Source organism: Grammomys surdaster, unplaced genomic scaffold (genome assembly GCF_004785775.1).
Source record: "Grammomys surdaster isolate TR1022 unplaced genomic scaffold, NIH_TR_1.0 236, whole genome shotgun sequence".
Classification (NCBI taxonomy): Eukaryota; Metazoa; Chordata; class Mammalia; order Rodentia; family Muridae; genus Grammomys; species Grammomys surdaster.
In genome coordinates, this window is record NW_021604681.1 from 1,324,160 (window position 1) to 1,335,946 (window position 11,787).

Here is an 11,787-nt window from a genome sequence, read left to right on the forward strand (position 1 = left end):
CACTTCTTTTTATTCCATCTTTTATTTATTTACATTCCAAAGGTTATCCCCTTTCCCCATTACCCCCCCTCCTTAATCCTCTATCCCTCCCCCCTCCTTTTTTGCTTTTATACCATTTAATTTACATGCAAATATTAAGGGCAGTTTGAGGTTGAAAAGCTAGCAATAGAGTAGATGCAAATAGTCAAGAAACAAGTGAGACAATAAACTCAGATAGTCAAAGAACAGGAAAGACAATAAACAGAGTCCCTTGATCACTCCTGTGATCACTATTTCTAAGGGCTTATCAGGATGACCAAAATATCTGAGCATACTTCCCTGTCCTAGTCCAAAGTCATTTTCATGTCTGAAGCCTACTTCTTTGTTCTAGCCTAAGATTTAGATTCCTGCCTGTAATTACTTCTTTGTTCTAGCCTAGGATTTAGATTTTCACCTGAAGTTACTTCTTTGTTCTAACTTAATTTCAGATTTCTGCTAGGCAGCCATGTTAGTTGTCTCACAACTCCTTGTAACTTCAGTTCCAAGAGACCTATCTGATGGCCTCTTCTGGACTCTGTAGACTTTTGTACAATGTGCCTATGGATACATACTGTAAATAAAAATAAGTGAAATCCATTTTAAAAATTAAAAATAGGTCTAGAGAGATGGCTCAGTGTTTAAGATCACTGGTTGCTCTCTGGTTCCATATTCCATTCCAAGCATCACAACCACTGATAAATCTACTTCCAGAATATTAGATGGCCTCTTCTACAATTCTTGGTCTACAGGCACACATGTGGAATATAATATTGACTCTATATGACAAGCTATTTGGGACTGGAAAAAGTTGATCTCCTTTCAAATACTGATACAACCAAAAACTATATTATTTCTAGCACACATATAGAAAAGAACAGAGAGAAATTATTTTACAGTTTGGAGAAGGAGCAAAGAGATTTTAGGGTTCCCTAACAACTCCTAAAAATATGTTATAGTTGGTAGTACTTCATGCATAAGCTTACTTTGTATTTTAATTATCTAATGACTTCAACAATTATGAATTATTTTAAAATTCCCATTGGATGATACTTTCCAAATCCCTTATATATACTTTCTTTTCCACTCATCAGTTCCAGTGACCCTTCCCTAAACTTTGCTTCAGTTACACATATACCTCAGTATTCTCTGAGCAAGATCTTCAGTTGAAGCTGTTCTTCCGCGTAAATGTTTGTTTCTTTATCTTGAACTTGCTAGGCACAATTATTCATTCTACCAGCAATCTCATTTTAATAGCAGTACTCTTTCATTCTATTGACAACAAACATTCCTTAATGTCTCTACTATATGCAAATTTATTAACTTCCCTGGCAGCAGTACCTTCTCTCTACAAACTAGTTTAACTTGCCAATATCATTAAGTTTATTCATTCAGTTTTCTACTTGATGTGAATTTATTAATCCTCTTGGGGTCACTCCCCACCTTTCCAAAAGTAGACCATGCTGTTAATTATACTGCACTAATTTATACATTAGTATCTCATCAATTTTCTCAATACTCTTAGATTCTTATCAAGAAAACAAACAAAACACCAATTCTGGATAAACCCTAACATTTGCTCCTATATATTTCCATATGATTGAAGGATACTAGAGAAAATAAAAATGTTATCGTTTACAATGTCACAAAGAAACTATGGATTGTTTCCAATCCACTTATTCTTTTTCAATCAACTCCTAGGACTAACCTCTCCAAGTTTATTGCTTCAAAACAAACCCCTCATTACTCTACCTATTAGCATCAATCAGACATGTTAAACACACTACTTCCCTCCAAAACGTTATCCCAAAATCAGCTCTGGAGACTTCCTCCATTTTGGTTTACATCTTTTCATTATCCTCTATATTATTTGTTAATTATTAGTAACAGGATCCCTTGAGACAGGTTGGCCTCAAGGTGCTGTGTATCCAAAGACTGTGAAACTAAATGTTCTGATTCCACCTTTCTACAGTTGGGATTTCATTACAAGTTTATGTCCCTAAGCTCAACTATAAGTGGTGCTAGTGATTGGTGATAAAACCCTAGTCTCCTTTGCTTTAATGATCCCTGATCATATTATCCTTTGATATTTTTCTCCTCCAGATATTTAAAGGTAGAGAATAACGCTCTATTTTTCTTCCATTTTCTGTAACACAACACTACTTAGTGAAGTAAACTTATCCAGTTCTACATCTATAAATGACAGCTGTAGGTTGATGGCCTTCACATTTATATTTCTCATCTGGTTTCACTAAATGACAATATATATATCTTGATTTTCAATTGCAAATTGACAGTAACTGTCTCAAATTTAACTTCATTCCAACTGTTTGCTGACCACTCAGTATAGATTGTTCAGGTTTAACACACAATAAATTAATTTTACCAATTGCTTCCAACAAATTTTCTGAGTCATATATATGTATATATATCACATCTTATTGTTCAGCATATTCAGACAATTCTTACTTTATATTCAAAATTCAATTTACTTCCTTTAAGATTATTTTTAAAATGATATTATTGGTATATCTTCATTGTATAGATGATTAGCTTGGTTGTGAGCATTTTACACATGTGTATCATGTTACTATGAACAAATCTTTATTAGCACCAACTACTTCTCACTATTGCTGATATTACCATCATGGCATAAATGACCATAACTCTTGCCTTAGTTACTTCAACTGATCTTCCTGATTTCAGCATTTCCTTCATAATATATTTTTGTTTTATAAGGCCCAACATAATAGTACTTTAACAACATAAAGAAGATCATATCATTCATATGTTGAAATATCATCAAAGAATTTTTTGACTCATTCACAGTAATTGAAAATTCCTTATGTCATCTGATATCCATCTACCTTGGCTCTTGTTCTACATCAGCCACTCTGACTGCTGTCTGTTATTTAAACATGGCAAGCATAGCCACCTCTTAGAATTTACTTCAATCCGTGTCTGTAGTCATTTATCTCCTTTCACCCTTCCTCATCCACCACCTCCACATCTCATCAGTGCCTTCTCTCTGCTCTCTTTTTAAAAATCGGGTATTAAAATATCATATGATTAGACACTTCTTCCAGGTCTCTTATCTACCTTTGTTTTGTATTAGATATAATGATATATTTCCTAAAATATGATTGTTAAGATTGTTTCACTTTTTCTCACCATTTTGACTGTTTGTACCTATGCATAGTGACATATAATTCTAAAATTTTACCTCACAACCATCTGACTTCTCTCTGCATTTTGAAGTGCTTCTCTTGATATCTTTCTCATTACACTTTTTCATTTTTCCTTATACCTACCATGATCAATTTGGTCCAGTCTTTTCAGAATACTTTCTTCTGCTCATTATTTAAAAGTAATAAACATGCTTATTGTGCTTAACTTTATATTTCTCCTTTCCTCTATAACTTTTCAAAAGCCAGTCTCACCTAAATTTATGGTTCTAGTGACCATCCATAGTCAGGCACTTTCTACAGTTTAACTGTCTAGAATTTAGAATGCATTCTCAGTTAACTAACATTACACAATCAGCATAAAATATGTTTTAAACCAGCCCATCCTACTTGTAACAATTAAGGATTCAGAAACTTTATCTCAAGTGCTTGGTTTGTGTCATCCCAGTATATAATACTATATAATACTAATATAATAACAATACTAAATAATAACAGAGGAAATATCATCAGTTTTCCTTCTCATCATTAAAAACTGACTACTCGCATAGATTTTACTCCTTTCTTTATTGAATAATTGATTTTATCTACTTCACTTTAGAATGTTGAGTATTCTAAGTATTATCATGTGTGCAGAATTAAACATGTGAATCAAGTAGCTATGAAGACTTTCTTAAGATCCTCCAGGAAGCACACTCCAATTACTCTTCGGTGTCTATTTCAGAAGCCATACTAAAATCTCCAAAGTGACATCTCATCATTTGCATGCTTTCCTGTCTACAACTTATATTTATTGATAAAAGCTCTAAATATAGAAACTGAAAAATATGAGATTCAGAATGATAGCATTTGAAATGGTTAATCACCTAACTCTGGATTGCTATTATGAAAGAGCACACTGAGTTAAAGATGGAGATAAAAGATAGTAACAGCTGTCTTATTTCTTTATCAAGACAAATGAAACAACATTCTTATACTTTGGAACTGAAGATCAACTTCTGGACTTCATGCCTACTAGCATACTTTTATACGGCTTTTCTGGTAATATAGAGATTCAGTTTGAATGTTGTGATGGAAATCTAATTCTGGCCCTCTGAAACAGCCTCAAATGTTCTTAACCACAGAGCCATATCTCCATTTGCAAGCTATATGTTTTCATCATAAAGAACTACTAGGTACAGGAAGGCACATCTCAAATATCAGTACCACAAGTACGTGAAGAGTTTGTTTTTTTTTTTTTAATTAAACCTCTTACTTCTAGGAAAGTCATGAGACAATTACTTACATTACAGAAAACTGAAAAGAAGAGAAAGAAATTTTACAGCCAATGGCATTGGTCTTCTGTTATAAAAGGGTATTAAGACTCAATACCTCACAGCCAGTGTCTCAAGTTAATGAACCACAGATTCAAAACATATCCTGACATTATTATTTGATTTTTGTGTTCTTTAAATTTAAATGCAATTCTCTAAATAGACATTTTTCTCAACACCAAGTTCACAGGTAAAAACAATTGAAAATATTGATGCATAAAGTAGTAAGAATTTTAGTGCTTAAACACATAGATAAGTGAAAAATAAATATGAATCATCCTCACTAACATTGTTAGAAATCATACAGTTCTTAATATAATCATTAGAAGTCATGGGGAAAAGCATTGTCCGATATCCCCTAAATCTTGAAAAGTCAGGCATGGGCTATCCTACTGCACTTCTCAATTTTAAGTGATTTCTTTAACACAAGCCTCTATTTCTTCTATTGCAGAACATGATTATCAAAAATAATTGTTTGTCAGGATTTTTCCTGCTTATCTTCACCAAACCACATTCATAAGGAAAGTCACCAAGTAGGCCTTTAGGTGTTTTATATAAGTAATTTAGAAACTGTTACTTTTGGAATCTTTCCTTCAGCAATATTTCAACTCCATTGTTTGTTGTTTGCCACAATGACTCATAGAAATAAAACAGTAATATGTCTTATAAGATGTTGGTTGATATGTCGCAGTCTATTCTTCTGTGGCTTCCTTATCATCTCTAAATGAATCATAACTCAATCCAAAGGTCACTGCTGCCAAAGCAAGCATCTTGCTCCAAAAGATGGTAAATTAAACTAATCCATATTTACATGCAGTTTTATGCAGAAAAAGTATAGCAGTATTCTATCAAAACAGAAATTTCCTTATTTTTAGAGAAACAACCAAAGCTAAGGTAAGCCCTCCCTTACTTATTATGTCCCAAAGAATTCTCATGTTTACCTTCTTTCTATCCTTAAATGCCTACATCAATTGTTGCAGTATACCATAAAGGTCAAGTTTTAAATTACTTTCTCTCTATTTCTATAGGTTTGTACTTGATTCAATATAAAAGTGAACTTTTTCTCTGAATTAGCTGCAGATGCAGACACCTAAAGCAAATCTCTTCTAGGATAAAAAGGAAATGCAATTACAGGATATAAGGATTGTGACTGCATAGAGTTTGGCTTTATTTGCCTTTACTCCTACACAGCCATATACATAATAGCAACCATCAGAAGATATTGAGTGAATGACACTTAGAATGAAGTCCAAGACTACATATCAGGAAACTTTGACTTAATTATCCCATCTGAAACTATGGATTTCAGAAAATACATAATGATGCATTGAAAACCATTTTCTTCTTATTTTTTTGAAATAATATGTCATGTAGCTTAGAATGTCCTTGATCATCTTTTTATTATTTGCTTGTTTCTTTGTAAGGTGTCCACTTTTATTAAAATGGTCTCAAGTCAGTGTACAGGCTGCCTCAACACCTCAACCCACATGCAGGAAGACCAAAGTTTTAATACATCAAACTGGGGAGCCAAGCAGAAGAGGTTCACAATGGCTGACCATTCGGAAAGTAAAAACAACAAATAAAGGAAGATTAAGGTAGAAGGTATTTAAAAAATATTTCAGTACATAATTTACACAGAAACAATGCTATCACCTCCCTGATGTGGTCTCAGAGCGTGGAATCGGCCATCTTCCTCTCAGGAGTGGGAGTGGCTTTTGAAAGAGTGAGGGACTTCCTGTAGCAATATCTTTCATGGATATATGGAGTGACTATTTAAAAAAACAAAAACAAAATAATGTATAATCAAAGTCCTCAGCTACACTGTAAGGCTTTGAGGATGCTAGCTTTAACCAACTGCTGTCTCCTTCACTGTTCCAGTTTTAAAATCCTGAGTCAAAAGCGCCAAAACAAAACAATTTCTAAACAAAAAAAAATTAAAAACAAAAGAAACAAATAAAGCCATGTCAATGTTATCTCGTGTTTTGTTGTTGATTTTGTTTTGTTTTTCTGTGCAAGTTAGATTTTATCAAAGAAAGGCTGTAAAAGGCAGCTCACTAAGAGTCCACCTAGAAGCACTGATGGTACATGATGGAGGGGCTGTACTCATTGTACTCCTGCTTGCTGATCCACATCTGCTGAAAAGTGGACAGTGAGACCAATATGGCACCACAGATCCACACAGAGTACTTGTGATCAGAAGGAGCAATGACGATGATCTTTATGATGCCAGGTGCCAGAGCAGTGATCGCCTTCTGCATCAAGTCAGCAATGCCTGGGTGCTACCAAACAACACTGTTGTCATAGGGGTCTTTGTGGATGTCAACGTCACACTTAATGATGGAATTGAATGTAGTTTCATGGATACCACAGGATTCCATTCCCAAGAAGGAAGGCTGGAAAAGAGCCTCGAGGTAGTTGAACCACTCACCACAAATAGCGAGGACCTGGCCAATCAGGGCATAGCTCTTCTCCACGGAGGAAGAGGATGCGGCAGTGGCCATCTCTTGCTTGAGGTCTAGGGCAACAGAGCTCAGCTTCTCTTTGAATTGACACATGGTTTCCCTCTCAGCTGTGGATGTGAAGCTGTAGCTACTCTGGGTCAGGATCTGCACAAAGTAGTCTGTCAGGTCCCAGCCAGCCAAGTCCAAATGCAGGATGGCATTTGGAAGAGTGTAGCCCTCATAGATGGGCACAGTGTGGTTGACCCTATCTCTCGAGTGAGTGATAATACCAGTAGTAGGCCCAGAGGCGTACAAGGACAGAACAGCCTCGATGTCTTTGTACATAGCTGAGTTGTTAAAGGTCTCAAACATGATCTGGGTCATCTTTTACGTCTGGCCTGAGGGTTGGGGGGAGGAGCTTGTACAGGGTGTTCCTCAGAAGCCACATGCACCCACCTGTAAAAGTTGTGGTGCCAGATCTTCTCCATAATGTTCCAGTTGGTGGCCATCCCATGTTCAATGGGGGTATTTTACAGTCAAGGTGTCTCTCTTGCTTTGAATCCTATTGCCCGTGTAGGGGTTCTTCTGAACCATACCCATCATCATGCCCTGGGGATTATAGGACAGCTCATGATGGAGGGGAAGATGACCCAGGGAGCCCACAAAGCTAGCTTTGCACATGCCAGGGATGTTGTCCCCAACAAGCACAACAATGCATTCATTCACAGAGAACCGATGGCAGGTGGACTGGCGATGGAAGAGCAGTTAGGAGCCTGTGCTCTCAGGTGGTCACACAGCTATATAATGCACACACACACACACACACACACTCACACACATATAATGTGCATATTTAGGTTTGTATGTGAAAGAAAGAAAGAGAGACAATAATAAGATCCAGTTATAAATAATGTAAACTGGTAATAGCGAAATAATACAGGTAGTATTAGCTACACATAACTTGATACAGTAAAATAAACAAGTCCTAATACAGCAGTTTAGAGAACAAATTATTAAGGATATTGTGCAGAAAGCAATACGAACTCAAGGGAAGATGGTAGTTTGCAGACTACTGGCCTAAAGAAAGTACCAATGGAACTAAGATAATATTATTAACTAGATTATAATAAAATTGTGGGGTTTTATATTTTATAGAGGAATTTCAAGGAGAATTTGACCAAAAGAGAAAGTGCTATTGTCAATAGCACTAAGTCGAATAAACTGCAGAAATTAGAAGAAGCTGTGGTTGGTGAGGTTATGCATTCATATTCAGATTACTTTATCATCGACACTCACTTTCCTTTTGACACTTTACAGAGTACACTGGTGTCCATCTTCCTTCTGCTATTGAGTTTGGAACTATAGATATAAGCGCTTACTGTTTAATTTTGTAAAAACAAGTGTTAAAAAGGAGGATCTTTTACCATTGAAGCTTTTTTCAAAACATGTCCTAAGAATGTTATTCATCTTTCTAACTTCACTTTCACTCTTGCCAAAGAACATTCTGAAGTTCAGCCTTTGGTACCACTCCATTGTGCTGTGCTATGTGTGAGCATGGAGTGGAGTGTTGTGGTGCATGGTAGGTCATTTTTTACTCCTTAGCAGGATGGATGTGTAGTTCTGCCACTTGAGATATACAGGAATATTTATTTTCAAGGTTCTCCAAGTCATTAGATGGATCAACCAGGTTATAGAAAGAATATGTTTAATACTTAACAGTATAAACTTCGAAGCAAAATAGATTTACATTGAAAAATTGGATTTCTCTTACAAGCTGATGGCCTTAGGCAAAGACTGAATCACTATAAACCTGAGAATAATGCCTATCTTGGCATTTTATTTGGAGAATAAATGAGTTAACACACATGATGTCACATGAGTGCATATTTTCTATTTTTCTTCCCCAAAGTTACAAGTTGATATGTCACCGAAAAGGAAGTGATATGAAGGACTGACTTTGAAATCCAATTAGGATATGAGCTTTCATAATGGGAGTTTGTGTTCCTCTATGTGCGAACCTAGATAGCTAAGTATATTCGAACAGAGATATGAATTAAGGCGTATTTACCACTCCTTTAATTTTACTTTTCTCACCTCCAGGACTTTGAGAAATAAATAGTTTTTTGTTTTACACACCAGAAAGTATTATGTGTAAGTCTATATATTTTAACATATGACATAGAAAACTATCTATAAACCAGTTCATAAGCTAAACAAACTAAAAGAAAGTCCAAGAAGTGATAACATGTCAAATTCTTAATCCACACACTCCTTATTAAGAGAAATATTCGCCTTCCTTTCTTCATCATCATCCTCAAACACACACATAGCCATTCAATAAATATAAAAAAATACATTTTTACAGTGAGTAAAGCTATATCAGTGAGATTCATAACTGTGTCTCTATGCTCCTTTATCTATGATACCAGAAGGTTTTGTGAAAGGCAAACATTATTTTTCTCAAAGGGAATGATTCATTTTTATTATTTGAGAGCTGTCACATATCACCAAAGTGAGCCATAAAATAAATTGATCTTGGGAAATATTTTCCCAGTGAGAATCTGGATCTAGATGACTTCAGGAAAGTTTCTAAATGGGTCTGGTTCTTTTGAAATCATTATGATAAATGACAACTAATAATCATTGACCTTTTTTTTAAAGATCAGCCAAGCTGGAAATGATGAAAAACTAACACCTATTACCTAAAACTAGGAGCAGTAGTTTCAGGATGTAAACTGACTCTAAGGTCTGTTTGTATTGAGGCTACCAAGAAAGATACAACTTAGGTTACTTGCATGACTGACTGTCTCAATAAAAATGCGTCAATAAGTTCCCAACATATTCAATTCAGCAATTTTCCTCTACTCATTCACTATTTGCTCAAATATTTTTCTTGGTAACATCAGTCCTTTAAACATAGTAAAGTAGTCTGACTGTCACCTTCAACTGCCTCTTTAATGATCAGTAAGCATTACTGATTTTATTTCTAAACCATGTCTGATATCCATCTTTACTCTTTGCTTTGGTAAAGAGTTTTGCTAGTTAAAGTGTACAAGTGTTATCTATAACAACATGTTAGGTAAAAAATCATACATGACTCGTGATCTTCTCTCCTACACTCAATATATAGTTATTATATCGAGCTACTTCTGTATCACAAGTATTTCAACTCCATCACTTTTTCCCATTTCCACACCATTATATTTTACTTGGACATATGAACCACTCAGTTTCTGGTATCACTGGTTCCACGTTTTTAATGATCTGCATCACTGGTTGCCATAACTTTAGGGAAGCAGTAGTGAAGACAATGAAGAATTGAGTCATTAAGTTGGTAGAAATTAAATCTTTTTCTTTGTATATTGAAGTTCACAGGGAGCGATTCATTGTTGGAAGAAAAGTTTGGTTGTAAAGAAATTGTGAAATGTGTTTTCAAATATTCCTTCCCAAATATCAAGAGCAATGCAATAGAATTATGAATTCCACATTTTATCACAAGCTATAAAATAGAAAAGATACAAAATAGCTTTCCTGGGACTGGAGGGGAAATAAAATTTTGAATAATAATACAGTAGAAATATTTACAAAGCAAAAGATTAATGAAAGATGCTTTACTTCACAAGAAACACATAGTGCATAGATATTCTAATTCCCAGTCATAAGAATGAGAAAAGCATGTGAAACTTCCCAGATAGGAAAACTCTTTCCACTTGTGACACAAGAAACTACATTACAGGGTACTGTGAAAAGGCATAGTAAATATTCAATAAAGAAGAATTGAAGGCATAACATAATTACACAAATAAACACTTGCAGTGTCTCACACATGAAGATACGGCATACAGAAAATCCAGAAGTCTCCACAGCTTAAAGCAGAGCCAGATACTTGGCCTCTTCATAATAAGAGGTTACAATATCAACACTTCATGATTGGCAACAACACTGACTGGCAAATAATACTCTTGTAGACTCATCAATGACCAGGCAAGATAAAGAATATTTTACTAAAGGCTAATGAGAACCCAAGGGATGCATGTGGACCTGAGGTTTTTCCTAACCTTACAGAAACATGTACACTCTCCTCCCCTGAACATTCAGGCATCATTCTGAGAAGGAGGAAAAGAAAACGCATCACTCAAAATGGTAAGTACAACCTAATAGGCATGTGTAGCTTGAATTCAGTAGATAATTACTGTAGCTAGATACTTATTTAAATTAGAAGAGTGTGAATGGCATTTACATATTCAATTATATTATTTTTTCCATCAAGAGGTAAGCAGGACATTTTGCAATAAGATCAAAGAAATATCCGTACTTTGAAAGATCAGAGTGATTCTATGTACTTCATAACATTATTTGTGAATATTTTAGGACCATTGTGATTTGCATCTATCTTTCATTCCTAAGCATATGTCTTTTTTTCACACATTTTATGCTTCTAGCAGAATCATTTCTTTCACTGTGAATTTTTATTCTTTGGGAAACATTATCTTTCTTCCTCCCTCTCTCCCTCCCTCCCTCTCTCCTTCCCTCTCTCCTTCCCTCCCTCTCTCCCTCCCTCCCTCCTCCTCCACCTCCTTTCTCTCTCCCTCTCTCTCCCTCTCTCTCTCTCTCTCTCTCTCTCTCTCTCTCTCTCTCTCTCTCTCTCTCTCTTATTATGATTTGGTTTGGTATGATTTGGTTTAGTTTGGCTGTGCTGGACCTCACTATGTAGACCAGGCTGGCCTTGAACTCAGAGATATGCCTACCTCTACCTCCTGAATGCCTCACCACTGCTCAGCTTAGTTTGTTCTTTCAACTTTAAATTCTTTCTGCTTGTTCCATCCCTAAGAA

At 35.4% G+C, this 11,787-nt stretch overlaps 1 pseudogene; it reads right to left on the minus strand.

Annotated features, from left to right (window-relative positions):
* Nucleotides 1-3,851: 3,851 nt before the first annotated feature.
* Nucleotides 3,852-7,635, minus strand: LOC114626462 (annotated as a pseudogene).
* Nucleotides 7,636-11,787: the final 4,152 nt, after the last annotated feature.